Genomic DNA, 15,000 nt, shown 5'->3' with positions numbered 1-15,000 from the left:
GAAAAGATCTCATGATAGTCAATATGGGCCCTCAACACCCATCAATGCATGGTGTTCTTCGACTGATCGTTACTCTCGATGGTGAGGATGTTATTGATTGTGAACCCATATTAGGGTATTTACACAGAGGAATGGAAAAAATCGCGGAAAACCGAACTATTATACAATACTTACCTTATGTAACAAGGTGGGATTATTTAGCTACTATGTTTACAGAAGCAATAACAGTAAATGCACCAGAATTCTTGGAGAATATTCAAATACCACAAAGAGCCAGCTATATTAGGGTAATTATGTTAGAATTAAGCCGGATAGCTTCTCACTTGCTATGGCTTGGACCTTTTATGGCGGATCTCGGCGCACAGACTCCTTTTTTCTATATTTTTAGAGAGAGAGAATTAATATATGATCTATTTGAAGCTGCTACAGGTATGCGAATGATGCACAATTACTTTCGCATCGGAGGAGTAGCCGCCGATCTACCTTATGGATGGATCGATAAATGTTTAGATTTCTGTGATTATTTTTTACGCGGAGTTGTTGAATATCAACAACTTATTACACAGAATCCAATTTTTTTAGAGCGAGTTGAAGGAGTAGGTTTTATTAGCGGAGAAGAAGCAGTAAATTGGGGCTTATCGGGACCGATGTTACGAGCTTCTGGAATACAATGGGATCTTCGTAAAGTAGATCCTTATGAGTCTTACAACCAATTTGATTGGAAAGTCCAATGGCAAAAAGAAGGGGATTCGTTAGCTCGCTATTTAGTACGAATTGGTGAAATGAGGGAATCCATCAAAATAATTCAACAAGCTGTAGAAAAAATTCCTGGAGGACCTTATGAAAATTTAGAAGTCCGACGCTTTAAGAAAGAAAATAATTCTGAATGGAATGATTTTGAGTATAAATTTCTTGGTAAAAAACCTTCGCCCAATTTTGAATTGTCAAGACAAGAGCTTTATGTAAGAGTAGAAGCCCCAAAAGGTGAATTAGGGATTTATCTAGTAGGAGATGATAGCCTTTTCCCCTGGAGATGGAAAATCCGTCCACCCGGGTTTATTAATTTGCAAATTCTTCCTCAGCTAGTTAAAAAAATGAAATTGGCTGATATCATGACGATATTAGGTAGTATAGATATCATTATGGGGGAAGTTGATCGTTGAAATGATAATAGATAGGGTAGAGGTAGAAACTATCAATTCTTTTTCGAAATTGGAATTATTAAAAGAAGTCTATGGACTGATATCGATTCTACCCATTTTGACCCTCCTTTTGGGAATAACAATAGAGGTACTCGTAATTGTGTGGTTAGAAAGAGAAATATCTGCGTCGATACAACAACGTATTGGTCCTGAATATGCTGGCCCCCTGGGCCTGCTTCAAGCTATAGCAGATGGGACTAAGCTACTTTTTAAAGAAGATATTCTGCCATCCCGAGGAGATATTTCTTTATTTAGCATTGGACCCTCTATAGCAGTCATATCAGTTTTATTAAGTTTTTTAGTTATCCCTTTGGGATATCATTTTGTTTTAGCCGATCTTAGTATTGGTGTTTTTTTATGGATTGCCATTTCAAGTATAGCTCCTATTGGTCTTCTTATGGCAGGATATAGCTCAAATAATAAATATTCTTTTTCAGGCGGTCTACGAGCTGCTGCTCAATCCATTAGTTATGAAATACCATTAACTTTTTGTGTGCTAGCAATATCTCTACGTGTGATTCGTTAAAATAGATCTTTTTCCTATAAAATCCATTAACTATTTATATTCCTTTTCTTATTTAGTATTTGGGTTGGTAAGTTAAACTAGATAGCTATATGAGTGAAACAAAACAGCTTATAAATTTGTAGTAAAAAGAAAAAATCTCATTTCCTACGTACAAGAAAAAAGTGGAAGTAAACATAAGCAGTGTAAACTCTTTATCCCAAGGTTGATATTTTTTAATTAGTCATCATATCTTGAAGCGGCCAAGAATAAAGGATTCACGATATGGAATTCCATTACTAGAATACTCCTAGTTATTACTATAACTTAATAATCCATAAGAAGAATCCACCAAAAGTTAGTGAAGGGTTAGGAACACTAAAGTACATAAAGGATTAGTAATGGAAAATCTAAAACATTAGAGATTTTTGCCCATAAAAGGAATCATAATAAGGACTTGCAATTTGTAGAAATTATCAAGTAGTACTTTCTTCGGATTCCGATCCAGAGTATGTTCCCATTCACTTGTTAAGGAAATGGCTATCAAGAACGAATTAACCCTTTATCCATTTTTTCTTTTTAAATACCCCCTCCCTGGGGAAAGAAGAATAGTAAAAAAGATATGGAGTGCACTAGAAAAAATTTTCATTATTTCCTTCCTCTATCCATATTCATGCAGAATTGCTCATGAACTAATACCCAACTCTTTCCATTTATTAATTGAATTCCTATAACAAGTAACAAGTGTTTTATTCCAAGATTAAGTTATTACTGAACAAAGAAAAATTTTCATTATATTATAAAGGATGAGATCAATTCGGAAGCGCTTTTTCTTATTCTAGCAGACGGAATTCCTTTGGTCTAATTTAGGACTTTCAAATCTATTTTATTTTATCTAATTCTATCTACGCCCCCGGGGCTAGGAACAAAACAGTCCTTTCCTTTTTCTGATCATAGAGAAGCCGTATGAAGCTAAGGTTTCATGTACGGTTTTGAAATAGCGGTGGGAACTGTGATGTTATCACCGACTATGATTATCTAACAGTTCAAGTACAGTTGATATAGTTGAAGCACAGTCAAAATACGGTTTTTTTGGATGGAATATTTGGCGTCAGCCTATAGGTTTTCTGGTTTTTTTAATTTCTTCTTTGGCAGAATGTGAAAGATTACCCTTTGATTTACCAGAAGCGGAGGAAGAATTAGTAGCAGGTTACCAAACTGAATATTCCGGTATCAAATATGGTTTATTTTATCTTGTTTCTTACCTAAATTTATTAGTTTCTTCTTTATTTGTAACAGTTCTCTACTTGGGCGGGTGGAATTTATCTATTCCCTATATATCCTTTTTTGATTTTTTCCAAATGAATAAAGCAGTTGGAATTTTGGAAATGACAATGGGTATATTTATTACATTAACTAAAGCTTATTTATTTCTCTTCATTTCTATCACAATAAGATGGACTTTACCGAGGATGAGAATGGATCAGTTATTAAATCTTGGATGGAAATTTCTTTTACCTATTTCCCTGGGCAATCTCTTATTAACAACCTCTTCTCAACTTGTTTCACTATAAATAAGATAATACAATAATAGTAAGAATATTTTCAACACAAAAGCTCTCTCAAACAAGAGAAAGAAACATATCTTTTTCATAGATATTTAGAATGAATATGTTCCCTATGGTAACTGGGTTCATGAGTTATGGTCAACAAACAATACGTGCTACAAGGTACATAGGTCAAAGTTTCATAACTACCTTATCCCACACAAATCGTTTACCTATAACGATTCACTACCCTTATGAAAAATCAATTACACCAGAGCGTTTCCGAGGGCGAATCCACTTTGAATTTGATAAATGTATTGCTTGTGAAGTATGTGTTCGCGTATGTCCGATAGATTTACCCGTTGTGGATTGGAGATTTGAAAAGGATATTAAAAGAAAACAATTGCTTAATTATAGTATTGATTTCGGAGTTTGTATATTTTGTGGCAATTGTGTTGAGTACTGTCCAACAAGCTGTTTATCAATGACTGAAGAATATGAACTTTCTACCTATGATCGTCATGAATTGAATTACAATCAAATTGCTTTAAGTCGGTTACCAATCTCCATAATGGGAGATTACACAATTCAAACAATTAGGAATTCGTCTGAAAGTAAAATAAACAAAGAAAAATCTTCGAATTCAAGAACGATTACTGATTACTAAACTTTGATTTTGTCTTTCTGTTATAAAAATCTAATAATTCTTTATTAAACTTTAAAATTAAACTATAAAGAAAAACGAAAAACTACTGCTTATTGGAAATTATTTCTTATTTTAAATCAGACTAGATTTTCGTGATATAATATAATTTATAACTATAAGTTTATACACAAAAAAATACCCTAATCCTTTTTTCCTTCCTTGAATCCTTTAGTTTTAGTCAGTTCATGAAAAATTTTATACTATTAATTTCTTTTTATCCATAATGGATTTACCTGGACCAATACATGAGATTCTTATGCTATTTGGGGGATTTGTTCTTCTACTAGGGGGTCTAGGAGTAGTATTACTTACCAACCCCATTTATTCTGCCTTTTCGCTGGGATTAGTTCTTGTTTGTATATCCTTATTCTATTTTTTATTAAATTCCTACTTTGTAGCTGTCGCACAACTTCTTATTTATGTGGGAGCCATAAATGTCTTGATCATATTCGCTGTAATGTTCGTAAATGGCTCAGAATGGTCTAAAGATAAGAATTATTGGACTATTGGAGATGGGTTCACTTCACTCGTTTGTATAACTATTGTTTTTTCACTAATGACTACTATCCCAGATACGTCGTGGTATGGAATTCTTTGGACTACAAGATCAAACCAAATAGTAGAACAGGGTCTCATAAATAATGTTCAACAAATTGGAATTCATTTAGCAACCGATTTTTATCTTCCGTTTGAACTCATTTCCATAATTCTTCTAGTTTCTTTAATAGGTGCAATTACTATGGCTCGGCAATAAGAAAACTTAGAAAAAGTACAAATTATAAGAATTGCAAATCTAAAATAAATAACTAAAGAATCACAATTTTGATTTAGTAAAATCCATCTACTGCCAACAAATACCTCCTTTTTTTTTTTTTTTTTTTTCTTTTGTTGTGTAATTGTTCTATTGTAATTAATTGAATCGGTTCAATTCTTGCCCTCATATTGAAATGAATCGAGATTGATAAGGAGTTAGTTAATGATGTTTGAGCATGTACTTTTTTTGAGTGTCTATTTATTTTCGATTGGTATCTATGGATTGATCACAAGCCGAAACATGGTTAGAGCTCTAATATGTCTTGAACTTATACTGAATTCAATTAATCTAAATCTCGTAACATTTTCTGATCTATTTGATAGTCGCCAATTAAAAGGAGATATTTTCGCAATTTTTGTTATAGCCCTTGCAGCTGCTGAAGCCGCTATTGGACTATCCATTCTTTCTTCCATCCATCGTAATAGGAAATCCACTCGTATCAATCAATCTAATTTATTGAATAATTAGACTTTTGAATAATTAGACATAGAATCCTCTAAACAAAGGCGCACATATTAAAATAAATAGAAATCAATACTATTTTCTTAGTATTATTTGAGAATATCCATTTTTTTTAGTAGATTATTGCATAGTATTCTTTTTCACTTAAATGAATTTTTGTATTTGTAATTCATTGATATTGCAATTTGAATATTGCAATAATTTATATTGAAAAGACGATAGCCAATTTATTGGCTAATTCGAATTCGTCTGTACAATTCGTAAAATTCTTTCTTATTTCTTATTTATTGTTGAAATCCAAAATTAAAGTCTCTTGGCTCTCTTCACGCTTTCTCACAAACAGATTAAAAAATAGATTTTTTTTTTTGAAGTTTGGATAAACCATTGCTTCGTCTGGTGTCTACAATACATATGACTCATTATAGTACTAATTTCATTTTTACCAGATCGAAAAATTTTATGTTGAAAAGAAAAATTTATAGATCCAATGTCACATTCCGTAAAAATTTACGATACATGTATAGGATGCACTCAATGTGTACGAGCTTGTCCAACAGATGTATTAGAAATGATACCCTGGGATGGATGTAAAGCCAAGCAAATTGCTTCCGCGCCGAGAACCGAAGATTGTGTGGGTTGTAAGAGATGTGAATCTGCCTGCCCGACAGATTTTTTAAGTGTCCGCGTTTATTTAGGGCCTGAAACAACACGTAGCATGGCTCTATCTTATTGATACGTTACAAAAAACTTCACTCGAATCGTCTGATTCCTCTTTACCGAAGAAGCCTGTGCTCGAAATAATCGAGCACGGGCTTTTCTGGTCAAAACGTATCTTGTCTTTATCACTTTATCATGAGTTATTTTCCTTGGTTAACAATACTTGTTGTTTTGCCGATATTTGCAGGTTCATTAATTTTCTTTTTACCTCATAAGGGAAACAAAGTCGTTAGGTGGTATACTATATCTATTTGTTTATTAGAATTCCTTCTAATGACTTATGCGTTCTGTTATCATTTCCAACTGGAGGATCCCTTAATCCAATTAAAGGAGGATTATAAATGGATAGATGTCTTCGATTTCCACTGGAGATTGGGAATCGATGGACTTTCATTAGGATCTATTTTATTGACAGGATTTATCACTACTTTAGCTACTTTAGCAGCTTGGCCAATTACACGGAATTCGCGATTATTCTATTTCCTGATGCTCGCAATGTATAGTGGTCAAATAGGATTATTTTCTTCGCGAGACCTTTTACTTTTTTTTATCATGTGGGAGTTAGAATTAATTCCTGTTTACTTACTTTTATCCATGTGGGGGGGGAAGAGGCGTCTATATTCAGCTACAAAGTTTATTTTGTATACTGCAGGCGGTTCCATTTTTTTCTTAATCGGAGTTCTGGGTATGGGCTTATATGGTTCCAACGAACCAGGATTAGATTTGGAAAGATTAATTAATCAATCATACCCTGCAACCTTGGAAATACTTTTATATTTTGGCTTCCTTATTGCTTATGCTGTCAAATTGCCGATTATACCCCTACATACGTGGTTACCAGATACCCATGGGGAAGCACATTATAGTACATGTATGCTTTTAGCGGGAATATTATTAAAGATGGGAGCATATGGATTGATTCGGATCAACATGGAATTGTTACCTCATGCTCATTATCTATTTTCGCCCTGGTTAGTAATAATAGGAGCGATCCAAATAATCTATGCAGCTTCAACTTCTCTTGGTCAACGAAATTTCAAAAAAAGAATAGCTTATTCCTCTGTATCTCACATGGGTTTCATAATTATAGGAATTGGTTCCATAACCAACATTGGACTCAATGGAGCTATTTTACAAATATTATCCCATGGATTTATTGGTGCTACACTTTTTTTCTTGGCAGGAACCGCTTCTGATAGAATGCGTCTTGTTTATCTCGAAGAACTGGGGGGAATATCTATCCCAATGCCTAAAATTTTTACCATGTTTAGTAGCTTTTCAATGGCTTCTCTTGCCTTACCAGGAATGAGTGGTTTTGTCGCAGAATTAGTAGTATTTTTTGGACTAATTACTAGTCCAAAATTTCTGTTAATGCCAAAAACACTAATTACTTTTGTAATGGCAATTGGAATGATATTAACTCCTATTTATTTATTATCTATGTTACGCCAGATGTTCTATGGATACAAGCTATTTAATGTTCCAAACGCAAATTTTGTGGATTCTGGACCACGAGAACTCTTTATTTTAATCTGTATCTTTTTACCAGTAATAGGAATTGGTATTTATCCAGATTTTGTTCTCTCCCTATCCGTTGACAGGGTAGAGGCTCTCTTATCCAATTATTATCCTAAATAGGTTTGCTTTTTTTTACTCGTCTGCTCTATTAATGCAGAAATAAGTAAAAAAGTATATAATGCAGAAATAAGTAAAAAAGTATAATTAGATCTATCTCGAATTTTTGAGAACCCTTTGATAAGGCGTTCAAGGGGTTCTCAAATAAAACATAAAAGTAAAAACCTTCATTTCATGAAGGTTTTATTTTATGTAATCATTTAGGTGTTAATGTAAACGAACCATAACTATGTAAGCCTATTCCTAATAGATTTATACCAAAATAACAAATCCAAATTATAAGAAATCCTATCAAAGCTATAAGTGCAGAATTCGTACCCTTCCAATTTGGATTTGTTCTACTATGTAAATAAATTGCGAATATGGTCCAAGTAATAAATGCCCAAGTTTCCTTAGGATCCCAATTCCAATAGGATCCCCAGGCCTCATTAGCCCATACTGCTCCACAAAGAATACCTACGGTTAAAAGGGTAAATCCTAGGCTAATGACACGATAACTCCAAGAATCCAAACGCTCCGTTAATTGATATTTGTAATAATTTGGAAATGAAGGGACAGAGGTTCTTTTTAAAGCACTTCTTTTTGCATAAAAATATTTAATATCACTAAAGAAAAATGTTTTATTTAAAACATTTTTTTTCTTTTTAGAAAAGAAATGGAAATTATTTCGAAATCTAATGATTAGAATAGCGGCAGATAATAAGGATCCGCACAAAAGAGTTGCATAGCTTAATAACATCATACTGACATGCATCATTAACCACTGAGATTGTAGAGCAGGTACTAGTATCGTGGATTGATGCATTTCAGTTAAAAGACCCGATGTGGCAAAGCCTTGCGTTAAAATAGTACTTGGCGTAGTTATTGTGCTTAAATCATTTTTAGAGTTCTGTATTTTAGGAATGGTATGAAGAATATACAGGGCCCATGAAAGGAAGATCAATGACTCATATAAATTACTTAATGGAAAATGTCCCGAGGAAGCCCAACGAGAAACTAAGAATCCTGTTATAGAGAAAAAAGTAACTATCATTCCTTTTTCTGACGAATCGCGTAATCCTCCAAGTTCACGAACTAATAAGGTTATAAAATGAATCGTAATCACAATTGAAATCGTTGAGAAAGAGATATGAGTTAGTATATGTTCTAAAGTTGCAAATAGCATAAGGGGAAGGTCCCATTACAAAATTGTAAATTTCGAATTGATTTCTAATCTATTGTATTCTTTTTCAAGAATGCCGCCACTCGGATTCGAACCGAGATGCTTGAGCACTGCTTCCTAAGAGCAGCGTGTCTACCAATTTCACCATGGCGGCTAACTTCAAATAATAGGTAACTTAAAAGAATAATAGCTATTATCTTGGGAATCGTCGATATTGGGAAAGTCCATAAAATTTAGGAACATTAGAGTTTTCATTAAAATAGACTTCGTTTGGTAGTATCGTTTCCATTTTTTTTTTTTACAATAAACTCTTGCTTTGCCCAATAGAAACACAAACACTGCTTGAAAGAGTTGGAACTTCTTTTTTCTAACTTGCAATTATAGAACTAATTTTTTCTAATTAATTTCCCCTTTACATTTTGAAAATTCTTTCAATACAATGAAAAAAAATCCAAAAGGGTTTCTATTTAATGATGAAATTAAAATAAAATGGATAAATAGAAAAGGCTTTTTGGATTTTTTAAAAATTTCTAGAATGAAAGTCTTTATGCTCTTATTAATAAGATTTACTAACCTTATGATTTTGGAGAAGATAGGTGGAAGTTGTAAGTCCTATTGTAAGAATACTCCACTTTTCATAATTTTCCTAATAGAATATGAGGATTCTATTAGGAAAATTATGAAAAGTTCATTGATAGGAAAAGAATACTTAGCACACAGTATACCAAACAAAACTTTTTTTTTCTTGTATATATAAGATAAGAGGGGTTTTTTGTTCTAAGAATATTGTACCGAGTAATTCGACACATAAAAGTACATTCAAAGAAGAATCCAAATTATTAAATAATTGGAATTCTTTTTTGATAAGTCAATTCATATTATTCCAAAATCTTATTATTTGTTTGTTGCCCAGAAAAACCCTTTGGTTTTGGATGCTCATTACCGCTCGAAAATGATCTTGATTTTACTAAAGAATAAGATTGTACTATGGAAAAATAAGTCTTTTTCTTCCAAATATTTTTACGAATACGCTTTTTTGACATTGAAGTACGTTTTTTTGGAACTGCCATTCAAAAAGGAAATTACTTTTTTCTAGTTGTATGTGAAAGACATCTATTGCTGCAAATCAATCCTTCTTTCTTCTTTTTATTAGTATTTATACTTAGATACTGAAAGATACTTAAATTTTGAATTATTTTTTACTTCATTTTGTCTAATGCGGATAAGACAACAAGAATTTTTTAACATTTTTTCTTTATATATTTTATACTTTTTTTTTAATAATATAGAATATATAGAAGGGTTTCTCATTTAAATCTATTTATATCTATTTATATATCAAGTATACTCCATATATAGATATATGGTATGGAAGCCTATCCCCCATATAAGATAAGACGGGGGGATAAAAAGAAGGGAAAATGAAAATAGTTAATTAAGTTCAGAATGGTATTCCATAAAGGAAAGGAATTCCAATCAAAACAAAAAATACTGAGTCTCTTAAACAAGACATTCTAAAACTTAGGTAATTTATAGTCATTAGAATTTTAGTTCTATATGAAGTAAGGACTATTCGATAATTTCTTATAAACATAGGTTTTCATTGGAATTCACTCAATCAGTTAATTATGGAACAAGAGAGCTGTTTCATCTTTGTTTTAAAGAAATATAAAAATGAATTATGAATAGAAAGTAAAATGATTCCACTTTTTTTTTTTTATTTTTATAAATATCTTTATTTAGTTAATAAAATAACTTCGTTACCTAGTTATTTTATTAACTTTTTTAATTTAACCAACTAAACCCATTCTTAATTTTTAATTATTTCAATGAGATAAATTTTGGAAAAATTAAGAATTTCAGTATTTTTTCTTATTCTTTTTATTTATTCTTTCAGAAAGAGATAAGAATTGGTTTGGTGAATCGGAAACAATTTTATAGAAAAATTGAAGTAAAAATTGAAGTAAAAATTGCAATTTCTTTTCTTATGGAACATACATATCAATATGCATGGGTAATCCCTCTTCTCCCACTTCCAGTTATTATGTCAATGGGATTTGGCCTTATTCTTATTCCGACAGCAACAAAAAATCTTCGTCGCATATGGGCTTTTCCTAGTGTTTTACTCTTAAGTATAGCTATGGTATTCTCAGTTCAACTGTCTATTCAACAAATAAATGGAAGTTCGATCTATCAATATCTATGGTCTTGGACCGTCAATAATGATTTTTCTTTAGAATTTGGATACTTGATTGACCCACTTACTTCTATTATGTTAATACTAATTACTACTGTAGGAATCCTGGTTCTTATTTATAGTGATGGTTATATGTCTCACGATGAAGGATATTTGAGATTTTTTGTTTATATAAGTTTTTTCAATACTTCCATGTTGGGATTGGTTACTAGCTCCAATTTGATACAAATTTATTTTTTTTGGGAACTCGTGGGAATGTGTTCTTATTTATTGATAGGCTTTTGGTTTACACGACCAATCGCAGCGAGTGCTTGTCAAAAAGCTTTTGTAACTAATCGTGTAGGGGATTTTGGTCTATTATTAGGAATTTTAGGTTTTTTTTGGATAACAGGTAGTTTAGAGTTTAGGGATTTGTTCAAAATAGCTAATAACTGGATTCCTAATAATGGAATTAACTCTTTACTTACTACTTTGTGTGCTTTTTTATTATTCCTTGGTGCAGTTGCGAAATCCGCACAATTCCCTCTTCACGTATGGTTACCCGATGCTATGGAAGGGCCCACTCCTATTTCGGCTCTTATACACGCAGCAACTATGGTTGCTGCGGGAATTTTTCTTCTAGCTCGACTTCTTCCTCTTTTCATATCTTTACCTTTGATAATGAGTTTTATTTCTTTAGTAGGTACAATAACACTATTCTTAGGAGCTACTTTAGCTCTTGCTCAGAGAGATATTAAAAGAAGCTTAGCCTATTCTACAATGTCTCAATTGGGTTATATGATGTTAGCTCTAGGTATAGGTTCTTATCAAGCTGCTTTATTCCATTTGATCACTCATGCTTATTCAAAAGCTTTATTGTTCTTGGGATCCGGATCCGTTATTCATTCAATGGAACCTCTTGTTGGATATTCACCAGATAAAAGTCAAAATATGGTTCTTATGGGCGGTTTAAGAAAATACATTCCAATCACAAGAACTACTTTTTTATGGGGTACACTTTCTCTTTGTGGTATTCCACCTCTTGCTTGCTTCTGGTCCAAAGATGAAATCCTTAGTAATAGTTGGTTGTATTCGCCCTTTTTTGGAATAATAGCCTCCTTTACTGCAGGATTAACTGCCTTTTATATGTTTCGGATATATTTACTTACATTTGATGGGTATTTGCGTGTTCATTTTCAAAATTACAGTAGCACTAAAGAGAGTTCCTTGTATTCAATATCCTTATGGGGAAAAAGGATACCCAAAGGAGTGAATAGGGATTTCGTTTTATCAACAACGAAGAGTGGAGTTTCTTTTTTTTCACAAAATATACCAAAAATTCAAGGTAATACAAGAAATAGGATAGGATCCTTTACTACGTCTTTTGGGGCTAAAAAAACTTTTGCCTATCCGCATGAAACGGGAAATACTATGTTATTTCCTCTTCTTATATTACTACTTTTCACTTTGTTCATTGGATTCATAGGAATCTCTTTTGATAATGGAGGAATTGGTAATGGAATAGCAGAGTTAACCATATTATCAAAGTGGTTAACTCCCTCAATAAACTTTACCCAGGAAAGTTCTAATTCTTTTGTAAATTCATATGAATTTATTACTAATGCAATTTCTTCTGTAAGTCTAGCTATCTTTGGTTTATTCATAGCATATATCTTCTATGGATCCGCTTATTCTTTTTTTCAGAATTTGGATTTAATAAACTCTTTTTACAAAGGAAATCCTAAAAAAGAATTTTTAGATCAAGTAAAAAAAAATATATACAGTTGGTCATATAATCGTGGTTATATAGATATTTTCTATACTAGGGTCTTTACCCTCGGTATAAGAGGGTTAACCGAACTCACGGAGTTTTTTGATAAGGGTGTTATTGATGGAATTACCAATGGAGTGGGTCTTGCTAGTTTTTGTATAGGAGAGGAAATTAAATATGTAGGGGGAGGTCGAATCTCGTCTTATTTATTCTTTTTTTTATGTTATGTATCTGTGTTTTTATTCTTTTTTCTTTCTTAAGTTAAGGAATTTACAACAAGTCTCTTGCAAAAATAACTATCCTATCCCCTTTCTACAATCTCTCTATATCCTTGTTACATAAGGTAAGTATTGTATAATAGTTCGGTTTTCCGCGATTTTTTCCATTCCTCTGTGTAAATACCCTAATATGGGTTCACAATCAATAACATCCTCACCATCGAGAGTAACGATCAGTCGAAGAACACCATGCATTGATGGGTGTTGAGGGCCCATATTGACTATCATGAGATCTTTTCTTGTAAGCGGTAGACTCATATCCTTTCTTCCTTAATTCATTATTCCATGAAAATGGATTATTCCATGAATTCCTCAAAGCGAGGCTCATCAAAATGAAAAATCTAAGACTACTATAAGACTACTAAAAAAATAATAAAACAAGAAAAAAATTTGAACGATTAAATTACTGCTCCCGAATATTCAACTGACCGATTAATTTCTTATAACGTACTCTATTTTTCTTTGCCAAATAAGCCAGCAAACGTCGACGTTTTCCCAAAAGTCTTCGTAGACCTCTTTCCGATGAAAAATCTTTTTTGTGTAATTCCAAATGTGAAGCAAGTCTCCGTATCTTATTGGTGAAACTGAATACTTGAAATTCAACAGAACCCCTGTTTTCTTCTTTTTCTTCTTTAACCATAAATCCAAAAATTTTTCTACCTCCTTTCTTTTTCATGTATTTTTCTGATCAGGAAAAATACAAAATTATGTCAGTTATTTTGAAGTTATTCTAATCTCGTACACACACAAATTTGCAATTATTCATCTACTACTGGAATTTGGATTTATTTTATCGATGCAAATTGGATTTGGATAGAAGGGTACATTCTTTCTAATATTTTAGATAGAAGAAATGTTTCTTCTATCTAAAATATTAGAAAGAATTTTGCTGATTTATTTATTGCTATATGCAATTTATGGAATTGATACACCATTTAATTGATATCATTTAGCAAAATGAAACACAGCATATGCATCCATCTTTTGGCTCGAGAATTTCACGGGATAGAGATATGGTATAAGAAATAGACTATTAAGTAACTCTAAATGAATTGTGGATACATCTGTATCCTTAACATACTGAAACGATTGTCATTATTCGTATCAAACCAATAGCGATTCATACAAGCTAAATCTTCTAATCAATGGTGGGCCAATAATGAATTTTTTTGCATATGTATTAAGACGCTTGGCCTGATTTCGAAATTGTCCAGAGTTTTATATGTTGTTTTCATTGCAAAATGATGGGTCTCCTTCCATAACTTTCCAATTACGAGTACGAGAATTGAAAGACATGAAAATTCTCAATTCTCTACGGCGTCTAGTAGATAGAAACAAGAAAATCAGAAGAATCTTTCTCTCTATTCACTATCATTCCGCGTCTTCGACTTCTATTAGTTTCTTTTCTTCTTTAATGCAATAGCTATAGTTTGATATAAGAATCCATTTCTCAAAGTAATGGAAACCATTCTCTTATAGGAAATGGTTCGAAAATCGCTATTCCACCTTTTAGGTATCGTGAAAAGTGATACCTGTGAAGATCGTGCATTTCAGTCAAATTCAGATCCGTTTTTCGAGTCCATGATATAATATAACCAAATTGGATAGATCTTCCACCTGTTTAGCTAAGAAAGAATAGATACAGAGGTGGATAATAGATCGATATGAAGATCATGAGCTGCCCCATAATGAAATCGCCAGTAGTCGCGAATATCTCCTTCTTCCCTAATCCAAGATTGGAGAAAGAAGATCTAAGAGGGACCTATGGAGAATGTAGTCAGAAATCCATAATAGAGTCCGACCACAACGACCGAATTAATTATCCTCATCGAGAAACTTAGACTACTAAATAGAAAAGATTTGAAAATCATGGCATGGGTCTCCTTTTTTTCTTTCTTTAGAGTTTTCTATATGCACAATTTCTCGATGTTTCGATGAGAATTTCTTGACTTTCCATATATAGAAAGAGATAGACTATAAATGACATCTCTTATGTCAATAAGACCAAAGGGATGGATATTAAATGAT

At 32.3% G+C, this 15,000-nt stretch overlaps 1 non-coding gene across 1 annotated transcript; it reads right to left on the bottom strand.

The window, feature by feature from the left end:
* Positions 1-8,821: 8,821 nt before the first annotated feature.
* Positions 8,822-8,901, bottom strand: TRNAL-UAG (transfer RNA leucine (anticodon UAG)). The gene has a single exon. It is a non-coding gene; the product is annotated as a tRNA-Leu (tRNA).
* Between the last annotated feature and the right edge of the window lie 6,099 nt (positions 8,902-15,000).

The sequence above is a fragment of the Triticum urartu genome, unplaced genomic scaffold, assembly GCF_056163025.1.
Source record: "Triticum urartu cultivar PI428250 unplaced genomic scaffold, HENAU_Tu73 scaffold1285, whole genome shotgun sequence".
In the NCBI taxonomy this organism is placed as follows: Eukaryota; Viridiplantae; Streptophyta; class Magnoliopsida; order Poales; family Poaceae; genus Triticum; species Triticum urartu.
This window is presented reverse-complemented; position numbering and strand designations above follow the sequence as displayed.